Genomic DNA, 13462 nt, shown 5'->3' on the forward strand with positions numbered 1-13462 from the left:
CCATCGTCATCGTTTACTCTTTTGTTGAAACGTTTTTCAGTGGTTTCCTGTCTCTGGGTTGAAGATCATTAGCTAAGTGCTAACATTCAAAACAGCCATCAGCACATCATGGAACTCATTTAGCACCGTTAAAACACAAATACACTTAGACAACCAGGACCACATAGTTCCAAAACACTGAGACACAACATCCAGCTGTTGAAAGTGGCTCAGGGCGTTAAAGCATGAGAACTGACAAGAAAACTCTGAAGTGTGTTGCAGAAAAAGTACAACTAAAAAGACGTGTGTAGCAGACAGTGGGGTTCACCCTGTTGCTCCCATGTCGGACCCTTCCGGTCGGACCCTACTGTGGCCGCACTGGGCCCCTGAACTTGGTGGTGAAATCTCCACCTGCTGATAGCATCAGCTGCCCCCACAACCCCCCCACCCTCACCTGCCAGCCTACCCACCCCCCTCCACTCCTCCGCTCGTTGGCTTGTGTGGCGGCCACTGATAAAAAGAACAGCAGATAAGAGGAAACACAAGCTGCCGCAAGGAACGCTCTGCAGCCAGGAGCCCAGAGCAGAACCGAACATCGGCCCGGTGGAGAGGGAGGAGAGGGAGAGAGATAGAAGGAAGAGGGGTGGTGGAGGAGGAGGAGACGAGAGAGAGGAAGGGGTAAGAGATGAGGAGGCAAAGAGAGAGAGAATCTGAAAATGATTAAAGAAAATGAAAACTGCTGTTTACCCCCGGGCAAAAGAAATGTGGAGAGGAGGAGGAGGCTCTGTCAAACAAAACTGAACAATAAATATAAATATCCAAAGAGTTCAAGGACAAGTTATTCCTGGGGGGAAATACGTCCATTCACTGAATAAACTTTAAACATATATATGTATTATATATGATATAAGGGAGATATAGGATGCATGTGGCTTTGTAAAAACAAATAAGTTCCCATGACATTGAAACCCTCAAGCTGCTGCTGGCTCCAAAAACTCTGCTCCACTTAAACATGTTGAAATCAGGGCAGTGACAGTATCTTGTGAAATCAGGGAACTTGTCACAATAGACAACAGACGATGATCCTGCAGCAAATCACAAACTCCCGTCGCCAACTGACAAACTGGCACAAACACACAAAACCCGAGCGTCTGCTGTTTCCAGTTCAGTTCTCTGGAAAACAAGAGTGAATGTAAATAAATCTGAGCTGTTGACACGGGGCCGGGAGTGGAAGGGACAGGTGCCACAAAGACTCCGGCGACCTCCAGGGGGATGTATGCATCCCATAGCGGTGTCCCCTTTCAAGATGGACACCGGAGGGGGGACAAACCAGTTGGTCCGGCCCAGGGGTCACTCCACCACGGCCAGGGAAAACACCCGCAGCTTAGCCGACATTTAGCGGGCATTGTTTGAGGATCTTCGGGCGTGTGCTCAGATTTCTGTCCCTCCATTAGAGACAGCAATTCTTAACTTACGATGAAATGCAGGAATCAGAGTCAGAACTACTCTTCTGACAAAACAACCCTGCAGCTTTCTGCTCTGCTCTGCTTTCTTTAAGTCGTGCTGGGCCCAAGAAGCATCGGAATACTTCAAATGTAATCTAATACATATATATAGCTCAAAAGAATCTATTAGCCCGCATTTGACCAAGTACACCCTGCTCCTGGCCGGGCTTCAACCCATTGGCTCGGAGTCAACGCAAAGTGCCTTGCTAATCCAACAGTTGTCTGTCTACACTGAAAGTCACCTCTGAGTCGAGCTGCAGCACTCGTGTCAGGAATCCACGGGCTCTTTGCATACCGAGCGGCCGGATATCCTCTCGTTAAAGAGGGCCCTCAAAGCCAGGGCCATGTGTCGGTCGACTGCGGAGGGTGACAAGGGGGTAGGGACGGGTGGCTGGAGGCAGGGATGTACAGGCAGCGCTTTAAGGCCTTCAGACTGACATGGACTCACTTTGAGCCGAGACAACGCTGCTGGACGAGAGCGGACTGTCCAGGTTGGACAGAGAGCAGCACGTTTTGCTCCTGTGGATCCTCGCTGTGCAGTCGCCCCTGCTCCGAGCACACGGATCTGTGCATCTGTGAATGGCTTTTGTGCTGCTGCCGGGGCAGAACAAAGTGAGTTCAGGTTACTGCACTCCTCCCGTTATTGGCCCACATTGTCTCTAATTATTCCAGCAAACATTGACACAGCATGTGTGGTCTCACATTTATACCCTCCCCCCCACCTCATCCCTTCCCCCCCTCACATGCTTAGAGAGAAGACAGAGAAAGAACGAGAGCAGGAAAACAGAGAGAAAGAATTTATGAAAGGGAGGGAAGGGATGACGAGAGAGGGAGAGAGAGAGATGTACTTGTATTCACAGTATTGTGATCGGTTGAGCTGCAGTTATCAGCGACTGAAACGCTTTGTGTGTCGTCTTGTTTTCATGTCGGAGAACAGAACAGTGTGTGTGCTCGGGGGATTTCCTCACCTTTCTCCCATGTCACCTCAACTCAGGAGAGAACACATGCACCATGACAACTCCAGCTAATAATAGATCTGCAAATCCAGACCAGTCAACAAGGGGCAAAACGAAGGAAGTGCTTTTTAGATGCAATAACTGAAAAACAGAAAACAGCCCTTCTCCTTGAAGCTCAATCCCACACTCTAATTTGAATCCTGAAGCTTTGCCGTTGCCCGGACAATTCTAACTCCGGCTTCTGCAAAACAATAATTACGACGAATGTACGCATCAGTAGCTTACCAAATCCTCCGTCCGTGAGATTAGCTCGGGGCCATGCTGCAGAAACACTGACCCAAATATGCTACATGTGGTTGCCAATAGGAAATGGGGAAAAGGCGAAAGGACGGTCTGGTATAGAATCAAATCAAACAATTTTCATAAGAGCTGCAGCAGAGAAAGAAAAGTTATTGTAAAAGTGTTTTTTTAAGCATTTTGGAAGCTGTGCAAAAGAAAACATCAGTAAAGTGTTTTACAGCCATTACTGTAAAATCCAATTAGTGGCGTTAATGAACAGATCTACAGCAGATTCTTTACTGGGAACCATTAGAGCACCCGGGTTCTGATTAGTGAGAGAAGAGGGTTTACATTCAGATCAATACTATAATATTATATTGCCTCTGATTTGAATGCTAACAGAAATATGTGGCGCCTGCAGCCACGTGAGCTCCACGCGTGTCAAGGAAACAAAGCTGCGATTCATCACTTCACAACAAAACATTTTGCTGAGGCTCATACCTGCGTCACGTGCAAGTGATGCCGTTACGTCCTTTCCCTGCAAAGTCTTGGGATGAACCCTCTGTTCGACGGCCTTTGGCTACATCCTCAAAACTAGTTTTTTTGATTTGAAATGATTTACAACTAAAAAACAATCTCTGTCCACAGGGGCGTGATAATCCACGTCCATACTAGCACCTGAAATCACAAGGTGTAAGAAACGGATTGGGTACGTAGATCTGATGATGCTTTACCTTCACTGCTGGTAGTTGAGTCATGACTGAACATAAAACAATCTGGATGGTCTAATGGCCATAGCTTCATAATTGAATGACCAGATATAAGAGCTGCATCGAACTCTGGATCGAACTTTCCATCCAAATTCGGGCAACAAAGAAAAAAAGCAAATTTGTCCAAATTACAAACTATTCCTTTCATGATCCTTCACTCAAAAATCAGTTTGAGCTTCATTTTTTCTATGATTAAATGTTCAATGTGCGAGTCCTCCTTCATCTGTTCTATGTGAAAGAACAGAGGCTCAAACTGGATGGTTGGGCCACCAATCAAATCTCTGAGCCGCATTTCCTTGCACGTCTTTACTCCGAAATGCCTGCGGGATGCATGTCCCCCCCGGGGAGACAATTTGACTTTGTCACATGCCGTTGGGACGCAGACAGAAAAGCAAAAGGCTGCATTGGCCCCTCTTTTTCTGTCCCTCTCAACTTCTCCCACTCGATCTCTCGTTTCTCTCAAAACAGCATCCGAAGAAGCGAGACTTCTTGACATGTCCTAGGACAAGTTATCATTAGCGAGCCAAGTATGTTTAGACAAACTGCACCAACAACTGCCAAGCAAAGAATAGCCCAGATCTCCTCAGCATCCTTTTTAAAATAGCTAAAAATCTAAAGTGCAGCTTTTGCAGAGACAGAGGGACAAATCAGGATAAACATGCGAGAGGGGGCGAGACGGAGGAAGCACATTGACCCAAATAGTGATGCGCTCCATCTCACACTCAGGGAAACATGGGGAGGAACCACCAGTTTTCATCTAATAGTATGATCTGTAGTCGAAGCTTAAGAATAATGTATGCTGGGAAAAAGAAAATACCTTGACATTTTTCTTATGACAGCAACATGCAGGGGCAATGAGAGGTCAACAGATGGATCGCAAGGGGACAGAGACGGACACAGCTGGCCAGGAGTAATTGTCCTGACCTTTTCATGCACAGTCAGGTTCACATTGAGCCAGGGAGGGGACTGGGTGGGGGTGGGGTAGGGTACCAAGACTCAAAAGCTTTGCACACAATTTGCATGAAAGAATCCATTCACCTAATTGACCACAGTCCTCACTGGTCCCATCCAGACATCGCTTAGCCAGTTACACTTTTAAATTTAAGACTTTCACCATGTATAAAATATTGTTTTCCTTCTATGGATTAAGAACGTGATCAGTTCTTTACATAGTGAATACACAGTCCTAATCCTATATCTAGATTTACCTTTCTGTCCGTTTATGTGTCGGTCAGCAGGATTACGCAAAACTACTGTACGTGACAGGGACCAAGAAGGAAGCCCATTCCACTTCCGTTAACAATGTTCTATTTCTTTTAACAGTTCCACCAAACCAGGGAATCATTTATGGATCTTGATGAAAACAAAAAAATCATCTGAAATATTTAGTAGTCTGATATGTTTGCAATCTGGGGCAGCTTGATTGAATTTAAGGGAACTATTGCGGGCCTGTGTGGAGCTGTGCGCTCTACTGAGGGCCAATCTAGTTCACAGTATTAAATCTGCAGGGTGCAAGGTGTGGTACAAATAAACTTGTGACATTGAAATTAGAAAATCAAATGTAGATACTTTAAATAGTTCCACATAAAGAGAGAACAGCTTGTACCACTGCTGTCCTTCAGTGGTTTTGGTACATTGTGTATGGTCTCCCACTGTGTTTTGTAGGATATCTGTGGCTGGAAGCTCTGGAAAGCATCGTATCCCCAGCATGAAGTCTAATTACAGTTTCCACCCGACGGCAGCACTTCAGAGGTGCTGTGCACCTGCACACTGACGGAAATAGAGGCGATGCAATTGTTACCTCGCAGTGGACCAGTATGAAACTGCCGTCACTGATTCTGTGTGTTCACATTGCTTCGCAGAACATTCAGTGATGAGTCTCTGCGCCAGGAACAGGTTCCTGTGTTTTAATGAAGTGTAATTAAATGTTTTTATAAGAAGCAAACAGGCCACAAGGCAAAAACAGGACAAAAATTAAAACACGCTTAATCCTTTAAAAGTATGAATCGAAGCTATTAAATATAATTGCCAACTGTAGAACGTGCACAATGTTTCTTGCTTAGTCATTCCACTGAAGTGAGTCAATGGGTTCTGAATGATTTAGAAGATGAAGTAACTCGACTAATCTGATAATAACCTTATAACTAAGTAGATGAATTCATTGACATTTCTTTGAGGCATTCCACAGCCAAAGCGATTCCGCAAGCCGAGTCAAAAGGTGAGCTGATGCAGATAATAATTATTTGCATGGATAATATGTGTTTTGTCTTTGATCCATTAACGTTCAGCAATTAGCCCGGTTTGGTCCTGTTATAGTCCTGAGCTACTATCGTGTACAAGCTGGAAACAAGCAGGTCTCTTCTTTACAAGCAGCAACAAAGGCTTTGTGCAGCAGCCCCGACTTCCGAGTCCGACCCAGGATGCAGGAGTTAAAAGCCCGACCTCTGCATGAACTCCAAATAAATAAAAGTGCAGCTGTTTACTGCTAATTTAACATCAATGGGCCGCGCGATTACAAAAACAAGGGCGAGGAGAACTTCAATCAGAGGCAGGCAAATAACCTTTCGGCACAGAAACTCAACAATAGGGAATTAGTGATGTGCAATCGCACAACGAGGTAGACTCCTGAAGTGTGCGTCTTTCAGCTGTCATGGGAGCTGTCAATGAGTTATCAGCCCGATGATCATGGGGGCACTTTGAAAGGATCCGTGGTCACGCTTGGTTTAACACACACATTACAAGTGCATGTGCACAGTCCTCTCTCTCGCTCACACACAAACACAGACACGGACACACAGGCCTTGTATAAACTTTACAAATAACAGAGTCAACTCTGTTCCACCTGTTGTGTACTCTACCAACGCCCAGCAGATTAGAATATCTGCTGGAATCAGATAAAAATTGTTTCTTGTTCCAAGACTTCCATCAAAAATGTAAATAAAAGCGTGTCTGGCTCTGAGCGGAGCGTCGGGAGGTGACCGAACACTTCAGCCGCCTCTAAACACTCCGGGTTCAATCAAACACTGAGTATTCTTTCTCTCAGTGCTTGTGCAAGGCAACACCTCCACCTTTATTTGTATGGGAGCGGATTTAGCTTGAAGGTCTACAATTACATCATCAGTGAGTTCTGCAGCGCTGCATATCAGGGCCGGCATTAGTCAGATAGGCCTTTGAAGAGTTTGGCCCAGCCCTCACTCACTCTCTCTCTCTCTCTCTCCCCTCCTCCACCCCCGTCGGCGCTGGCTTTGATGTGAGCGCGTGGAGCTGAGCTGCGCGTCGAGGCCTCCCTGGCCTCCCTGCATCGCCTGATCCTATCTGCTCAGGCGGCACATTCATGTGGTTTACACCCGCAGCACGACTCCCGGCAGCTATTCACCCAGCCCGGCAGGCCCCTCCCAGTTCAGGGTCCAGGGCCTGGAGAGGGAGGCAGCGTGGCCTAAGCTGTCGACAGGGGTCCAGGGGAAGGACCGGAGGAGCTGTGGAGGTTTTATCAAAGCCCTGGGCTTTACTACAGAGTTTTTATTGCCGTGGTGTGTCCATGACTGTACTATATTTGTAGAGTCATAAAAAAAAAATGTACACCTGACCCCGTGGGATTTGTGCAATAACTGAATATATAAATGGACGATGCGTCTCCCAAAGTCCAATAAGTGAAGCCAAAATATTCCAGTTATGTACAAGGATATCTGGCTATTGTGATGTCATTTGAAGCAGTTGAGTTGTGGTACCAATACACCCAACCAACAAATCACGAGTCAATCTCAGCCATCGCCACTTGCATCAAATAACTAATAACAAAAAACGCACCTGATTATGAATAAAAGAGCAATCCTTACGTTTTTTGACCTATATTGTAGGCAGCCACCAGGGGGCAAACAACACATTTTTCCAATCAGAATGTGTTGGCGAAGGTTAGTGACTCAGCATAGCCTTGGTTGCAACTACACACACACAACATGAGCTACCCTTCAAAAATAAATATTTAACATTGTGAGAACATTCACTTAACAAACGAGACAGAGAACAGAGAACAAAACAAAACTGTGTCCCCAATATATTCAGTCAACCTCTGTTGCTTGGGAGGCACGAGAGGAAAGCTAATTTTTCATTTCAGAAATCTAGGGTGCATCTTTAGCAGCAGGAAGAGTAGGAGGTGGGAAGGTGCAGTGATATATCTTCACTGCAGAGCCAGAAGACATGCAGCACTGCCAGGAATAAAAAAGAATCCACAGATAACCCAGCTTGTTCCCATCTGACCAAGCAAACCCAATCCATCATACCCCCGGCCCCATTGTGTTCCAGCCTGGATTGTCCTCTTTACTGGAGCCGAACTATCTGCCCACACATGAGGAGCCTCCACAAACTGGTCTGGGATGGGAGGGTGAGGGCAGGGATGAACACGATAGGGTCAGAGCTTCCACCTGAAACTGATTTGTCCCCATCTGGCACCGCTGTAAGTGACCTTTGCCACGGTTGTGTAGGAATCCATTAAGGGAAACAAAAGCAGCAGAAAAGAAAAATGGAAAGGTTTTCTGACAGAGGACCTGTCAGAAGAACCCTCGCCACATTAATATGATGCATAAGGTCGGGGGTGATCATGTGCACAAAACCAGTAATGGCTTCCTTGAACAATAGCCAGAGAAACTGAAACTCGGCCTGAAACATATTAGTATGAATCAAAATGACAGGAGGGCAGGATCCTTACCGACAACAACATTTTGTTTTTTTCCGAACAACTGAGGCTGATCGTGACCTGCGGATGAGCACAAGACAAAGATCTCTGAACCCTGTGTTCCTGCACATGGGTGAGTGGGACAGATCTGTGATGAGACATCGGATTTCAACAACACAAAACGCAGGGAGTTCAGAGGATCGAGAACACAAAGACATGAGTACATTGAGTGGTAGGAGAAGGAGGCAGATGGATTGCAGTCCTCAAAGAGAGATGGACTCCCTGCGCAGCTACTTTCCGAGTCTATTGGGCAAAAAAGTACAACAAAAGGGGGAGGCTGGCGTTGTGGCCTTCCACGGTTAGTCAGCACATTCCTGGAAAACAACAAAGCATGCCTCTCCCTGGACGAGCCACTGTGAGCATTGTCATTTCATAACCCTCGACCCCTTGGCCTTTGTTTGGCAGACCCTCTGTGTCAGTGGATAAAAATGTGGGCTGACGGGATGGACCGGGCCTTTCAGCGTTGTCTGATCAAACGCGGCCTGGAACACCAGTGGCTATTCACAGAATGAAAATAGCCCCCCCCCCAGAACCTTTTTCATCTTTGACTTGTGACGAATATGCTTCAAAAATTAAATGTTCACCTGTGAAGAAGTGACATCCTGTTATCGTGCATTTCCCAGAGCTCGTCATAGAAAGAGCACGGCCCCGGGGCAGAACTGAATTAACATTTCCCCATCGATGGAGCGTAAAGCAGAGGACAAACAAAAGACATTCATACAAATGGGTTTGGACACATAATCAATAGCAGATCAGGAGGAGAACGACACGCGGGGATAGGGTTCCTCCGGGAGAGGTCGGCATACTGAAGAGACAGCAGCTCGCAGCCCCGGCGCTGACTGATAATCTCTCTCCGAGTGGAACATCAAAGATCGGCTCAGCCACTCAGCCCAGTGGAAACTAACATAGCTACTGGGGCCACCAGTACCAACATGCACTTGTTCCAGGTGGAGCTGTGCAGCGGGTAGGAATGAGAGGCGAAACACACGGGGAGACAAGTGTAAAAGAGCCAGGGGCAGGAGAGGAAGCAGGGGCTGCTGGTTCAGGAGACAGAGTGGGCCAATTAAGAGAAGTCTGGACAGGAACCAGGAGATCGAAGAGAGAGTTGTGCTTTACGATTAACTCGCACCTGAACGGTCACCGCCGGCAATCAGGATTTTTTGAACGGCTAAAAATAGAATCCTCAATTATAGTCATGGACTTATATTTTCAGGTTTTCACATATCGGCTGTGACACCGTGCCCATAACTATTGATGATTAGAAATATTGATCATTCCATCGACAGAAATCCATGATCATGCAAGTAGGAATGGCAGATATAGATTTTGGAGCCATTTATTGTGATCACTGCATTCAGGTTTTTTAATTGTTCAAATAGAAAAAGGAAATTTCAAGACCTGATATGAAAATTATGCCTTTTTTTGACCATTTCTAGTTGTAAGGATAAAAAATCTTAAACAAAACACACACTAGATTAATGATTAAAGAATCACAATCCTAGATGGAGTTTGTGGACAATTCAAACCTTAATCGGCAGATTAACAAAGAAATTACGAGAACAAAAAGGGAAGAACAATATCCAACAAAGTTTGCCAGGGAGCGCAGTGCACAATTCATCAGTGCACGTTGTTTTAGAAATAGGGTAATCATCATTTGAAGTAATTTTCATGCAGTAAAGCAGGCATGACAAATTTTGGCTGCTTCAGAAAGCGCAGACTGGCGGTGGGGGGGTGACAGTGTGTGTGGGTGGGAGGGGGGGGGGGGGTGTTAAGCAAGAGAAAAACAGTTTAGTCTGTTCTATTCCGAAAAAGGGGAGAAACGTAGCCTCAAATTACTTTGGCCGGGACATGAAAGTGGAACAGGGTGGCGGTTAAGAGACGATAGCACTTAAAATACAGCTGCAACCGCCAAGCCAATAAATGGAAAAAAGTAGGGAGCAGCACTTTTAACCTTTTAAACCAGCGTTTGTGTACTGCTACTGTTGCTTTGGCGCTGGGAGTGGCCCGGTCCCTGGCACCTCCCGTCTGGGACCGGCCCATTATGGCCTCTTGGGGTTTCCAGCCTGTGGTGAGAAAGCGCGCTGGATGCCTTAAACCACTAAAGCTCTCATTATAGTCTAAATGCAGCGCGACACAACTCCTGCCAGCACCAAGGTAGGAGCTCCAGTATTTAAGCTCATCGTTGTCTTAGCTCAAAACCGCCACTTTCCCCCGGCACATCCAGTCAGAAAAAAAAACAGCTCCTCCAACCACCACACCAAGAAGTCTCCTCTTCTACGGTTACTGGAACGTCATGCACATGGAGATGGAGTTCAGAGGTGACACAGCTCCTCTGTACTGTCTTCTTCCTGAAGCTGGATTCAGGGAGATGCTCTGTGTCTCTCTAGAGAGGAAGTAGGTGAAAGCCACATTATATTCCCTCTGGTTCTGGCCGACTGCGCTACAAGTTCCATCTGGTCCCATCGGTGCCCCTGCCACGTCCCTGCCTCCGCTCCTCACTCACATGCTGACAGCGTGGGCCTGCTGGAAATCAGAGGCAGATGTGCGGTCACGCGGCGCATCACAGCTCATCCCGCTACGGGAAAGACGATTTGGCGTCGGAGAGATAATGGAGAATGATGCACAGCAGATGGCGTTTCCCCCTTCACGTCGCTTGCGTTCGGATCCGGCGAGCGTTAGCGAGCATCATCAATAACGATGTGAATGTGAAGAAATACGTCGACGAGTGGTCTGACGAAATGAGATTATCAGTTCATCTGGAGGTAGAGAGCTTTCACTCTGTTAAGCATCAGCTCGTCAACCAATGCCAAAGCCGGTGTCCGTGTTTACACCTGAGCGACTCAATCAGGGGATGATGTGGTCATGCCACTGTTGCCCCGGCTAACAGGCTTAACGCAAGTCTAACGCTGCTGATGTGTGGGGAGGTGACGCAGGACATCGTCACCTTTCACGCGGCGTGAAATATGAAAACAAAGCTTTTCAGTGGAGAGTTCACTCGAAGGGTTTTAACACTTATCTGGGCCTTTTCATTTTACCATGACATTTTCATTATCCCAGGCTAATCAGGAAGTATTTCGATCTGGAGCAAGAGGTGAATACAATTTAGAAGCCGGCAGGAGGGTCAACCTGCGGTGCTCCGACGGCCAGGAGGCAAACAAGTGCAGCTGCTATAAATACTCGCTTTAAGTCGACTTAGGGAAATGTCTCTCGATGCACACTCCAACTTATTTGTTGACAGATTGATTTAAGGACACGTTGATTGCTCTGCTGCTACAAAGTCAAAGTGGAGCAATAGGAGAAGGGGCTTGGGAAGCCTTGGGTTTGGCACCGATCTTCATCGTCACCCCCCCCCCCCCTCACTCTCCCTCTTACAGTAGAGGGGGAAGCAAATGAACTTAATTTATTATTTTTGGCCCCGACAGCATGTGCCACATTTTGCACTCTTCAGGCAGCGCTGAGCGGGTGTTAGCTTTGGGGAATTAGCAAAAGCGAGCTTGGAGTGTTATGAGCACGATTGCGGTCGGGTCTTTGCTCAGGAACACTGCCAGGCCCCCCCCCACCCCATTTCCCCTGTATTTGAACCTGTACCTGCTGAGGTCTGGTCACTACTGTACACACATGGTAACGCAAACCCCTCAGGGCTCTGTCCAAACAGCAGAGGTGAGAACTAGAAGGCCCCATAAACCTCAGACAGACCAAATCAAGGGCCCCATTCACAGAGCTCAAAGCCTTCGAGCAGAAAGTGGACGAGTGCAACGCTGGCCGAGGTCAGTGCGGACAACCCGACGCACCGGGACCTAAATAATCATCTTCAACCCAAATCCAGAGTAAAACTATATCCGTTACAACACCGCAGCAATTTCCCAACACATTACTGCGATGTTATTTCACAAGTATAGAATTTACCAGTGGATGGAATGTGATACCGGAATTAAAATTATACTCCTCAGGTTGTTTGGTTTACGTTTGTTGTCAGTTTTCAGCTTTTCATAAATCTTTGGTGGAATATACGCTGTAAGAAATTCCAGATAGCACGCTGCGCTGGACAAACTGCCCCTCATTATAGCCCTGACAAAATATAAGCTGCCTCTAAGTGGTCAGACGCTGTGTTAGCAAAGAAAGCAAACCTAAATAGATGTGGTTTTTCGATGTAAAGCTGAGGTCCGACATTTCTGTGCGGTTAGCATGTGGCGCCGAATGCTCGTCACTGTGTATAAACAGGGGCCGTTTTTGTGCAGAGTTTCCCCTAATTTGATCCCCACGAATCCTCTTTCTGTCAAATCAAGAGTTTTGAGGGGGGAAGACAGAAAAGAAACTGCAGTTGTGTACGGAACAGATGTAGCTGATGCCGGCGGCCATTGTTGCAGAAGTCAGAAAATACAAACGTGCAAATGAGTCACCGACTTTACACGCTGCACATGACGCCTCGTGGTCGAGAGCTTCTGAGGTGCTACAGCGAAGTTGTTTCCTGCAAACATGACGCAAAACAAAACACACGATTGAGTATTTGCAGCCTGTAAACACCCCCCCACCCCCTGAGATCTGCCCCTCATTGAAACCAGTCCTCCCACCATGAACCAGTGATCTCATGGAGTTCAATTGTTTCACAGAAAAGATGAAAACTCCCCCTGCAAAAAAATGTCAACTATCTTCACTTGGGCTTTGTTCTCGCACACCGACACCTCGACTTTCATCTCCTGGGGATCAACCCCCACCCCCCATGCACCCACCTTCACATTCAGTTTCCAAACTTCTATCACATAAGTCCAAATCAAAGCCATAAGCACCACACCAACACTTTCTCTACCTCCTTTGTGCCTCCATCACACACTTCAAATCACACAGAGTGAGTCACAGGTCAGGAAATGAAAAGTTCAATCTCTGGCACATGATCTTTTTTTTTTTTTTTCTTCTTCTTCTCTTCGCAGCCTCTCAAGCAGATTAAGCGAGAATTATAAAAACTTCAAATAAACACTTTGGCGCTGGAGAAAAAGCTGAATATTGGAGTGAGTCAATCCAATGGTTTTATGTGAGCAGCTCCAGTCCAGTGCACTTGTCATTTTGGAGGGGGGGGGGGGGGAGATAAAACATGGTGGAGGAGGGGAAAGGGGGGGGGGGGGGGGTCGCCTCCATGATTCAGTTATACATATATATATATATTTGTTTTAAACCAGCAAAGTAATACATGCACCATCAAAAACAAGCAGCAGCCGCGTTCACAGGCTCTGGATCAGTTTACTC

General features: G+C 46.7%; 1 protein-coding gene across 2 annotated transcripts in view; it reads right to left on the bottom strand.

Moving 5' to 3' along the window:
• The window catches only part of znrf3 (zinc and ring finger 3), a 61473-nt gene that overhangs the window by 46933 nt on the left and 1078 nt on the right, over window positions 1–13462 (bottom strand). The window lies entirely within an intron of this gene.

This window comes from Platichthys flesus, chromosome 3 (assembly GCF_949316205.1).
Source record: "Platichthys flesus chromosome 3, fPlaFle2.1, whole genome shotgun sequence".
Classification (NCBI taxonomy): Eukaryota; Metazoa; Chordata; class Actinopteri; order Pleuronectiformes; family Pleuronectidae; genus Platichthys; species Platichthys flesus.